The sequence below is a fragment of the Triticum aestivum genome, chromosome 7D, assembly GCF_018294505.1.
Source record: "Triticum aestivum cultivar Chinese Spring chromosome 7D, IWGSC CS RefSeq v2.1, whole genome shotgun sequence".
Lineage (NCBI taxonomy): Eukaryota > Viridiplantae > Streptophyta > Magnoliopsida > Poales > Poaceae > Triticum > Triticum aestivum.
The window spans coordinates 106,770,853-106,783,888 of NC_057814.1; positions in this window are offsets into that span (position 1 = coordinate 106,770,853).

Here is a 13,036-nt window from a genome sequence, read left to right on the forward strand (position 1 = left end):
CAAGGAAAAAACAGAAACTGACACTGTGCTCTAGGTTAATAGGTTAGTCCCAAAAATCATATAAAATAGCATATAAATGCATATAAAACATACTAGATGGATAATATAATAGCATGGAACAATAAAAAAATATAGATACGTTGGAGACGTATCAAGCATCCCCAAGCTTAATTCCTGCTCGTCCTCGAGTAGGTAAATGATAAAAACAGAATTTTTGATGTGGAATGCTACCTAACGTATTTATCAATGTAATCTTCTTTACTGTGGCAAGAATATTCAGATCCATAAGATTCAAGACAAAAGTTTAATATTGACATAAAATAATAATACTTCAAGCATACTAACTAAGCAATTATGTCTTCTCAAAATAACATAGCCAAAGAAAGCTCATCCCTACAAAATCATATAGTTTGGCCATGCTTCATTTTCGTCACACAAAAATGCTCTCATCATGCACAACCCCGATGACAAGCCAAGCAATTGTTTCATACTTTAGTATTTCTCAAACTTTTTCAACTTTCACGCAATACATGAGCGTGAGCCATGGATATAGCACTATGGGTGGAATAGAATATAATGATGGGGGATGTGTAGAGAAGACAAAAAAGGAGAAAGTCTCACATTGACCCGGCTAATCAACGGGCTAGGGAGATGCCCATCAATTGATGTCAATGCAAGGAGTAGGGATTGCCATGCAACGGATGCACTAGAGCTATAAATGTATGAAAGCTCAACAAAAGAAACTAAGTGGGTGTGCATCCAACTTGCTTGCTCACGAAGACCTAGGGCATTTGAGGAAGCCCATTGTTGGAATATACAAGCCAAGTTCTATAATGAAAAATTCCCACTAGTATATGAAAGTGACAAAATAAGAGACTCTCTATCATAAAGATCATGGTGCTACTTTGAAGCACAAGTGTGGAAAAAGGATAGTAGCATTGTCCCTTCTTTTTTTAGGCCTTCCTTTTTTTATTTGGCCTTTCTCCTTTTTTTTGGCCTTCCCTTTTTTTGGCCTTTCTTTTTTTCACACGGGACAATGCTCTAGTAATGATGATCATCACACTTCTATTTATTTACAACTCAATGATTACAACTCGATACTAGAACAAAATATGACTCTATATGAGTGCCTCCGGCGGTGTACCGGGATGGTCAATGAATCAAGAGTGACATGTATGAAAAATTATGCATGGTGGCCTTGCCACAAATATGATGTCAACTACATGATCATGCAAGGCAATATGACAATGATGAAGCGTGTCATAATAAAAGGAACGGTGGAAAGTTGCGTGGCAATATATCTCGGAATGGCTATGGAAATGCCATAATAGGTAGGTATGGTGGCTGTTTTGAGGAAGATATAAGGAGGCTTATGTGTGATAGAGCGTATCATATCACGGGGTTTGGATGCACCGGTGAAGTTTGCACCAACTCTCGAGGTGAGAAAGGGCAATGCACGGTACCGAAGAGGCTAGCAATGATGGAAGGGTGAGAGTGCGTATAATCCATGGACTCAACATTAGTCATAAAGAACTCACATAATTATTGCAAAAATCTACAAGTCATCAAAACCAAGCACTACGCACATGCTCCTAGGGGGATAGATTGGTAGGAAAAGACCATCACTCGTCCCCGACCGCCACTCATAAGGAAGGCAATCAAAGAACACCTCATGTTTCAAATTTGTCACACAACGGTTACCATACGTGCATGCTACGGGACTTGCAAACTTCAACACAAGTACTTCTCAATTCCACAATTACTCAACTAGCACGACTCTAATATTACCATCTTCATATCTCAAAATAATCATCAAGTATCAAACTTCTCATAGTATTCAATGCACTCTATATGAAAGTTTTTATTATGTCCATCGCACATCATATTAGGACTAATTTTATAGCCAAAGCAATTTACCATGCTGTTCTAAAGGACTCTCAAAATAATATAAGTGAAGCATGAGAGATCAATAATTTCTATAAAATAAAACCACCACCGTGCTCTAAAAATATGTAAGTGAAGCACTAGAGCAAATGACAAACTACTCCAAAAGATATAAGTGAAGATCAATGAGTAGTCGAATAATTATGTAACTATGTGAAGACTCTCTAACATTTAAGAATTTCAGATCTTGGGATATTATTCAAACAGCAAGCAAAACAAAATAAAATAAAATGACGCTCCAAGTAAAACACATATCATGTGGTGAATAAAAATATAGCTCCAAGTAAAGTTACCGATGAACGAAGACGAAAGAGGGGATGCCTTCCGGGGCATCCCCAAGCTTAGGCTATTGGTTGTCCTTAAATATTACCTTGGGGTGCCTTGGGCATCCCCAAGCTTAGGCTCTTGCCACTCCTTATTCCATAGTCCATCGAATCTTTACCCAAAACTTGAAAACTTCACAACACAAAACTTAACAGAAAACTCGTAAGCTCCGTTAGTATAAGAAAATAAATCACCACTTTTGGACTGTTGTGAACTCATTATAAATTCATATTGGTGTAATATCTACTGTATTCTAACTTCTCTATGGTTCATACCCTCTGATACTACTCATAGATTCATCAAAATAAGCAAACAACACAATGAAAACAGAATCTGTCAAAAACAGAACAGTCTGTAGTAATCTGCATCAAACATATACTTCTGGAACTCCAACAATTCTGAAATAAATTGGTAGACCTGAGTAATTTATCTATTGATCATCTGCAAAAAGAATCAACCTAAAAGCACTCTCCAGTAAAAAAAATGGCAGCTAATCTCGTAAGCGCTAAGGTTTCTGTTTTTTACAGCAAGATCACAAAGACTTCACCCAATGCACAAATACTAATTAAAACATAAAACCACATCTACACAGAGGCTAGATGAATTATTTATTACTAAACAGGAGCAAAAGCAAATAACACAAATAAAATTGGGTTGCCTCCCAACAAGCGCTATTGTTTAATGCCCCTAGCTAGGCATGATGATTTCAATGATGCTCACATAAAAGATAAGAATTGAAACATAAAGAGAGCATCATGAAGAATATGACTAGCACATTTAAGTCTAACCCACTTCCTATGCATGGGGATTTTGTGAGCAAACAACTTATGGGAACAGTAATCGACTAGCATAGGAAGGCAAAGCAAGCATAACTTCAAGATTTTAAGCGCATAGAGAGGAAACTTGATATTATTGCAACTCCTAAAAGCATATATTCCTCCCTCATAAAAAAGTTCAGTAGCATCATGAATGAATTCAACCATATAACCAGCACATAAAGCATTCTTTTCATGATCTACAAGCATAGAAATTTTATTACTCTCCACACAAGCAAATTTGTTCTCACGAATAGTAGTGGGAGCAAACTCAACAAAATAACTATCATGTGAAGTATAATCCAATTGAAAATTAAAATCATGATGACAAGTTTCATGGTTATCTTTATTCTTTATAGCATACGTGTCATCACAATAATCATCATAAATAGGAGGCATGCTTTCATCATAATAAATTTGCTCATCAAAACTTGGGGGACTAAACATATCATCTTCATCAAACATAGCATCCCCAAGCTTGTGGCTTTGCATATCATTAGCATCATGGGTATTCAAAGAATTCATACTAACAACATTGCAATCATGCTCATCATTCACATATTTTATGCCAAGCATTCTATGTAATTCTTCTTCTAGCATTTTGGCACAATTTTCCTTTCCATCATTTTCACGAAAGATATTAAAAAGATGAAGCATGTGAGGCACCCTCAATTCCATTTTTTTGTAGTTTTCTTTTATAAACTAAACTAGTGATAAAACAAGAAACTAAAAGATTCGATTGCAAGATCTAAAGATATACCTTCAAGCACTAACCTCCTCGGCAACGGCGCCATAAATTGCTTGATGTCTACTACACAACCTTCTTCTTGTAGATGTTGTTGGGCCTCCAAGTGCAGAGGTTTGTAGGGCAGTAGCAAATTTCCCTCAAGTGGATGACCTAAGGTTTGTCAATCCATGGGAGGCGTAGGATGAAGATGGTCTCTCTCAAACAACCCTGCTACCAAATAACAAAGAGTCTCTTGTGTCCCCAACACACCCAATACAATGGTAAATTGTATAGGTGCACTAGTTCGGCGAAGAGATGGTGATACAAGTGCAATATAGATGGTAGATATAGGTTTTTGTAATCAGAAAATATAAAAACAGCAAGGTAAATAATGATAAAAGTGAGTGTAAACGGTATTGCAATGCTAGGAAACAAGGCCTAAGGTTCATACTTTCACTAGTGCAAGTTCTCTCAACAATAATAACATAATTGGATCATATAACTATCCCTCAACATGCAACAAAGAGTCACTCCAAAGTTACTAATAGCGGAGAACAAACGAAGAGATTATGGTAGGGTACGGAACCACCTCAAAGTTATCCTTTCTGATCGATCTATTCAAGAGTCCGTAGTAAAATAACACGAAGCTATTCTTTCCGTTCGATCTATCCTAGAGTTCGTACTAGAATAACACCTTAAGACACAAATCAACCAAAACCCTAATGTCACCTAGATACTCCAATGTCACCTCAAGTATCCGTGGGTATGATTATACGATATGCATCACACAATCTCAGATTCATCTATTCAACCAACACATAGAACCTCAAAGAGTGCCCCAAAGTTTCTACCGAAGAGTCAAGACAAAAATGTGTGCCAACCCCTATGCATAGATTCCCAAGGTCACGGAACCCGCTAGTTGATCACCAAAACATACATCAAGTGAATTAATAGAATACCCCATTGTCACCACGAGTATCCCACGCAAGACATACATCAAGTGTTCTCAAATCCTTAAAGACTCAATCCAATAAGATAACTTCGAAGGGAAAACTCAATCCATTACAAGAGAGTAGAGGGGGAGAAACATCATAAGATCCAACTATAATAGCAAAGCTCGCGATACATCAAGATCATGCCAAATCAAGAACACGAGAGAGAGAGAGAGAGATCAAACACATAGCTACTGGTACATACCCTCAGCCCCGAGGGTGAACTACTCCCTCCTCGTCATGGAGAGCGCCGGGATGATGAAGATGGCCACCGGTGAGGGATCCCCCCTCCGGCAGGGTGCCAAAACAGGGTCCCGATTGGTTTTTGGTGGCTACAGAGGCTTGCGGCGGCGGAACTCCCGATCTAGGTTATGTTCTGGAAGTTTGGGTATATATAAGAGGTGTTGGCGTCGGGAACAAGTCAGGAGGGTCTCCGAGGCGGCCACGAGGTAGGGGGCGCGCCCCCCACCCTCGTGGGTGCCTCGGGACTCTTCTGGCCCATCTCCGATACTCCGTGGGCTTCTTCTGGTCCAAAAATAATCTCCGTGAAATTTCAGGTCAATTGGACTCCGTTTGGTTTTCCTTTTTTGCGATACTCAAAAACAAGGAAAAAACAGAAACTGGCACTGGGCTCTAGGTTAATAGGTTAGTCCCAAAAATTATATAAAATAGCATATAAATGCATATAAAACATCCTAGATGGATAATATAATAGCATGGAACAATCAAAAATTATAAATATGTTGGAGACGTTTCAATGGTCGGCAATAAAGACAAGGAGATGATTCTCGTGCCTTATCATCCCATGTAAGTCATCCGCGGATATCCTTCCTTCGATTTCAATCATTAATTTGCACGCGTGGAGGCTAATTTGAGGTGTACTTATTTTGCACAACGACGGGTGCGCCGTCCTCGTCATCCTTTACCCCCGATTCTCCCACGCTCTTTACTTGGACTCGTCGAAGAACATGAAGAAAAAGGATTACACCCACATCAAGTTGTTCTCGATAGTGCTATCTTTAGCTACGGCCTACGGGGTGGAGAGATCACGGTCAAGAAGACAAGGAACCACACGCCCGCCTTCGGCCATAAGACCGACTTCTGCTGCATCCAGCAACCGAGTGGTACTCTTAGTGATGGATTCTATGTCCTCCACCACATGCTGGAGTACAGACGGGATTAGCAGAACCTTCGCATGTCACCTAGATCCGGCAATGCCCATATTCTGCAATGGGTAAAGAACCTAGGAGATATCCCGGATCATCGACTCCGAGCTGAGTTCTATCCCATCCAGCGTGAACTTTCCCAAATCATCATGAAGGAGGTCCTCGAAAAAACAGGGATGTTCTACGAAGAAGGGCAAATGTTGCGGGAAGACGTCCGAACACGTGTAGCCTCTCAACGTCTCGACCTGAAGCCTTTCACTGCACTCGGGGACTATCTCCCTGACTTGGATGGATGGCACGACATGTTGGAGTGATTGACGATATATGACAATGTGTCCGTTTAGTCCATACTTTTTCTATGACGAAACTTTGAGTTATGCACGACGAATCTTTATTTGTGATGTAATTAAACCGTCCTCCTCAACTAGCGAAGATCGCTCTAGTCAGGGCATTGGGTATGATGAACTTTGTTATTTATGATTATGATATGCTGCTTCTATTTTTGTCAAGTCTGTCTCTTTCTGTTGCTCAACTATATATGTTGCATATCATCGACTCATGAGACGATGCAGGTACATAGATCATCGATGGCGAAGAAGTGCTATGCCAGGAATATACGACGAGTGGCCGGAGTGTCAGGCCCAGGTGTACCGGTTTCTGAGCGACAGCCAGAGAGGGTTCGATAGCAGAGCCGAAGCGGAAAGTAGTTAGTTTAGGTTCACGCTAGTGCGAGAGAGGGATACGAACCGGCGCCTCAAGAAGTACTACATTATGTATGGTGAGACATGTCATGTAACTTGTATAGCTATATCGTGATTATGATGCGACATGATTTGTGTTGGATGATATGATGAAACTATTATGTGTATGATATGATGAGCATATTGCATGTTTATGATATGATTAGAATACTGTATAAAACATGTACAAAAACATTGCAAATACGTAGCAAAAAAAGATATGTGAAAATATAATAGTAGCGCTAGATAGGAAAATGCTACTGCTAAACCACTTAGCAGTAGCGCTGGTACAGAGAGCGCTACTGCTACGTAGGTATAGTAGTAGCGCGGGTAGAAACGCGCTACTGCTAAACATTAGTTGTAGCGCCGTATCAGTAGCGCGGTGCTCCGCGCTACTGATGGCCCTTAGACCCGCGCTACTGCTAGGTTTTTCCCTGGTAGTGACAGGTGGGGCCGATCGCGCGTGCGCAGTAAATTTGGACGGTGGGAGGTAGGTGGCCACCTGTCACGCGGCCCCGATGCAGACTAGAGGCGCGTCCGTTCGTTGTCCGCCTGGACCCAAACCGGGCGCATGTTTGCGCTGGAAATGGGTCAAACCGGACACAAAACGGACTATACGGGTTCAGGCGGTCGCTAGCCGTGGGGTTTGTCCGTTTTGCCTCAAACAAACGGGCCAGACAGGATGGGTCGTGCGTTGGAGTTGGCCTTAGGGCCCATGTATGCTGTGGGCGGACTGCGTGTATGGAGAAGCTGCGGCTGGCCCATGAAGTGCAAGCGAGGGCCTCATGGGATGCTTGTGCGTGCATGCGTGGCTGATGCGGGAAGTGCAAAAGATGATGCAATGAGATTGGTTTGGACAAAAAAGGGTCGGTTTTGAGGAATTGCCACGGCGTATTGGACATGGAAGTTGCTGGCTATACTACTAGGTTGATCTACATTAAAGAAAGAACAAGAAACCAGTCAGGAGAGTCACGGGTGTTAGGTCGTGGAGTCGAGTTAATGGGAATACTTTGCTACACCTACACGTACACAAGACTACAGGGACTTCTTTTGGGTTTTTTGCTTGGTAAACGGTCAAAGTTGGTGGCGTGGCAGCAATGTCATTCAATGGGCAGTCAAATGGAAACCGAGGCTGGCGACGTATGTATAAGGCTCGGAGGAGTCTGGAGCATGTCGTGGCAGGATCATGCATGCACAGGGCATCAAGGCAATTCATAGATGTGTGAGGCGGACACGATGCAGGGTGAAGCATGGCTGCAATCGGATAATTCGGATGGGTCGGACTGGACAGTCTGATGGATCGACATGGATGTTGGTCAAAGCAGAAGATGGCGATGATTTCAGCGATGACAACATAGGAGTGTGATGCTGATGGTGGCCAATTTCAGGGGCGTGGAAACACGTGGTGCAGGCCTGAGGGCTTGTGCGACTTCGACAGACTATGGCGCAGGGTTGATTCAAGATGGTGCACACATGAGAAAGTTTGAAGTCGACAAGGCGCATGGTAGCAAAGGCGCACCTACCTGGAGTCATGTTGAAGGTGGAGCTGGGGTCTGATGGACTACTTCACTATGTGCTGATGGAGGGGCTACGATGTAAATGCATGGAGAGTCGAAGCCTATTTCAGTGCGAAAAGCGGGAGACACGTGGTCTAGACTGGGTACCAGTGATCTGACGAAAACGTGATACTCGGCATCGGTCGGTGATGATCAGTGGTTCTCTGCGGTGGGGGTTGAGGCAGTGTGGGCTAGCTACCCGAAAAACTCAACCAGGACAGCAGAGGCTTGACGCGGTGATAGCGGCGAGGCATGCGGTAAGCACGGGACACAGCGACAGACCAAAGCACTAATGGTAAGACATGTGGTCAGACAAAGTGTGCAGGGATGCTGAAGCAGTGTTGACGAGTACCAGATTCAAGTTGGTGACTGGGTTTATCAGTGCTAGTTGATGGAGTTGACCATGGAGAATCTGTGAAAGTGGCGAAAAGTCTTAATGTCAAATGCTGAGACAGTACATGGCCGTATATTTTGTGGTGTTCGGTGCACATGGCAAAGTGTAGATGACAAGTATAGAAGGAGGCGGAGTGCTATAGCGATGAGACATGTCAGAGACTATCCAGAAAAAGGATGAGACAACTGTGAATTTGACTCAAGGTGACACACGGTGAAATTCCTTTAAGTTTCAGATAGAAGGTCAAGAAAGAGCGGTGATGTTGAGTTCAGGTAACTCTTATATGTGACATCCAGTATGTGAGTTGTTCACTTTCACGTAGGTCAGTGATCGATGTGTGATGGCGTTGAGCGGATACTCCGAAAGTTGGGAGCACAAAGTAGAGTAAAGAGGAACTTAATTTTGCTCGCGTGTTGACGGTGAAGAAAACTAGAAGGGACTACAGTTGCAGGTGGAGTCACATGGAGTCTAGGAGTAGCAGCGGTGCTCATGGTGTATCTCAAGTCCAATGTACATGGAGGTTCGACGCATGGATGAACCCAAGGTGGTGAAGAATATTCGCTAAGGTGGAGTTTGTTAGAGTTGTGTCTAATATTATTGTACAAGGTAGGTTACAGTTGAACTTGGTTTTGGATCGTGTGTAGACAGGGTAGAAGTTATGTCCTAATAGGACAATTGTATTCTAGGTCTCTCATATATAGTGGAAGTAGACACACGATGTAACCTATGCCAACATAATAGCACATGTGCGTAGGGGGAGCTGGTGCCGTGTGCCAGCGCCCGGGTGACCGGTGTGCGGTATTGTGACGGTGTCACAGGGAGGAGCGCCCGTAGTTAGGTCCCGGAGATGTAGCCATGATGGTGAACCTCGTTAACAAATCTAGGTACCATGCTTGTGTGATTGCTTGGTACTTGATAGATCGACGGTGACCTCGAATTAATTCTAACAACGCCCCCCCCCCCCCCCCACACACACACACACCCCCACGCGGTGCAGCCATAAGTTCGTGTGGATTGACCGATCGATCGACGAATCCTTATACGTAAACTAATAACAAGACATCTATTAGAGAAAAATAACAATACACCAATTTGTGTCATTCTCTAAGTGAGATTGGCAATTTATCTTTGCGATATCTTATAATCTATGTAAGTCCAAGATTCCGCAATAATTTTAAATGATAGATGATCGTTTGAGTGTGACCTTGTGAGGAAGGACCTTGATCATCTGGTTATCATATCTCTTCTTTTTCTCTGGAGACCACATTACCAAAAAAAATATCTGGAAATCCCTAACTACTCATTGTCGCTCTTAATTATGTGTGTCCTTTTAGGTTTGTGTTTAGTATTCCTGCAAAAAAAAAGGTTTGTGTTAAGTAGAACTAGGTATAATGATCATGCTCAAATTGAACTTCAATTTCAGATTTAGTGCTATGTACACCTCCTGACATCTGTATGTTGGGATTCTAGATACTACTACTTGTCATTGTAATATTGATGTGAATTTTATCCATTTTATTTTGTACACATCTCTTGGGATCTGGCCTGGGCTTCTATTATAACTAGAGGATACCCCGCGTGTTGTTGTAGGAATTGGTTAATGAAATTTAGGTTGACAACATGAGAATCAAAATAAAAAATGTGTATAACTTGTTATATTTCATTATGTATAGTTGTAACAATATTTATTGAATATAAGTAGAATAATTAAATGGAAAATATTTTCCCATGCATTGTTGAGTGTTGTGGTGTGTCTTTTTCCATGCATGATTGCATGTTGAGGTGGGCTTTATCCTTTTCATAATTGTATGATGAGGTGGCATGCTTGCATGTTGAGATAAATAATTTAGTGGGGATGAGTCTCTTAGGTATATAGGATAGGATTGGACTATAACGGATTAACAGCACACTGTTCACTCAGGTTCAGATAAAAAAGGGGCAACTAAAAAAGTACTTGCTGCCACTGCATAGGTAGCAAGCGTGATGATTCCACCAACATTAACATCAACACCGTGCATACAAAGCCATCTGTCAAAAGAGACATGCTAAGTCGGAAATGTATATATGGTGATTTTTTGCATTTTAACATCTATCACGAGGCATCAAGGACATATGTGCCTCAAGAAAGATTGGAATGATAACTGTTATTCCACGTCATACTGACCTACAAACCAAAGTAAACTGCTGTTCAGATTGGTTTACTATCGTAGTTGTAATTTGGATCATGTGTGTATGTCATTGTTATAACACAACATTACATGCATCTTCCACCAACTAATTTTGTTCACAATAAACGGCATGGTCCAGCTCCCATGTTAGCTCTCGATTCACATTTGTTCGATGGGTAGTCTCTGTCTACCCCTTCCATTTGTTAGCTTTTTGGCGTAACTCATGAACCTCCAAATCACGACCCATGTTAGAGAACCAAGCCAATGAAATGCAATATTATTTTTCATATGTACAGGGTGATTTGATTTTTTAATGAAAGAGAAGTTTGTTTTGGCTTTGTACACTTTTGTCGAATTAATCATCATTTGTTTCTTCTAAATAATCAAGCTCGCTAACTAGAACTACATGCTTCATATGATTATGAAATTCATAGTGCCTTGCACTGGAGCTTCATAAAGACAAGCACCTGAATTTCACAAGAGAAAGTAAAAGTGTTGCTAGTCAGAAATCACATGCTTCCTGCTCATGCTCATGTTCAATAGTTAATAGTCTTCGCCAAATGGAACATTGTAGTAAAAGAAATGATGTAATAGTGCACCTGCTTCCAGCAAACCCATGTTATAAAGGATGGACGGAGTCACATAGAGCAAACATGTTACTACGAGTCTACCACCTATGGCTCTTGCAAAGTGGAAGAGGGGAAGGAAGAGAGACACAGCAAGTTGAATGCCATGGTTCAGATCTGGCTTTTGGATGAGAGCCAAACTGCAACTGGCGGGACTGGGAGACATGGGGAACTTCTTGCATGCATCTTGGTCATCGTTACTTTCTCCTTTCCCGTTGTTGTTCACTTGTTTTGGATTATGATCAATTGTCGTCCAAAGCGAGGGTAGGTAGCCTATGAGTCGAGGAACATATCCCTGGGTGACTTGTACTATAGGGTCAAGTTTAGGATATGTGCGAGTTGTTCAACTTACAAAGTTGTCAAGCCAGACACATCAACCGTCTTACCTCAATCAACATTGGTCCTGTCATAAAGAAATCACCAGAGGTGGAAGGAGGGCTGGTCCTCACAGGTTAGCAGCCTAGGTCTAGATAATTAGTCTGTTGCCAGCGTCAACCGAGTCCAAAACTATCAGAAATGCATCACTCAATGTAAATTGCTCACGAGACAAGCAAGTTTGATGGTATGTACAAGGAAATTCTCTTAGCCTTGACAAGTTGACATGATAGCCGAAACCATATGTAATATAATCCTGTTTAGGTAACTAATTTTTTTATTGAGTGATTGCTTAAACTACTACATTCACATAAATATGATGTTGTCGGCTCAGTCATAATGGCCACTGAATTTCATTTTGGAAGGACTCCTCGTATGCGCTTAAGAGAGGGGAGGAATGGCCTCACTTGCATTCCACAATTTTTAGAGAAAAGGTTTATGCCCGACTCTATGAATAAAGTCACAACCATCAAGGTGAAACAGTACACATGTTTAAACCATTACAGAGGTGCATGCCAATGACCACCAGTCAAGGGCAGCTAGATAAAGGTCTAGCAGGTGGCACGTATGCCAGGTAGAAAGGGGTGCTTCTTCTTTTTGTCAAACCATCAAGGCAAATATTTTGAGGCTCAAAAAAGAAAGGCACTACCCATACAAACCACACTGACCCAAAGGCTAAAACGACCCAAGGATCACTAATTCAAGAATCAGCAATCCACGGCTCGAAGACGACCAAACCCAGTATAGACAAGAACAAAAGTACAACGTCCATTTGGAAATAAGTGACGTTGTTTTAGTTCAAACGGAGGGAGTACATGACAAGACATAAAAGCGAGTTCCACCTGCTGCAAGAGCCAGCAGTCAGCTACATCATGACCCAAAACTGCTACAACCGCAACAACGGAAGCACGACACCACGGATGAGCAGGGCAATCGAATTAGGCTCGGTAACAAAATACAAAATCAGCGCAGGATAAAACGAAGAGGATGACATGAAACCTTCAAGATGCCTGCAACAACTCCTTGATATCATATCCCTGCATCTGAAACACAAAAACAAAGAAATTAAATTAGTTTTAAGCACTGCTATATTTTTCTTCCACAAAAGCTAGGAGCTCTGTCAATCAGTATAGGATGACAACATTTATGTAGAAAAAAAAGGATCAGGACCAGCATGAGGGGGGAACTGAAAACGAGCAATGCCAGAAA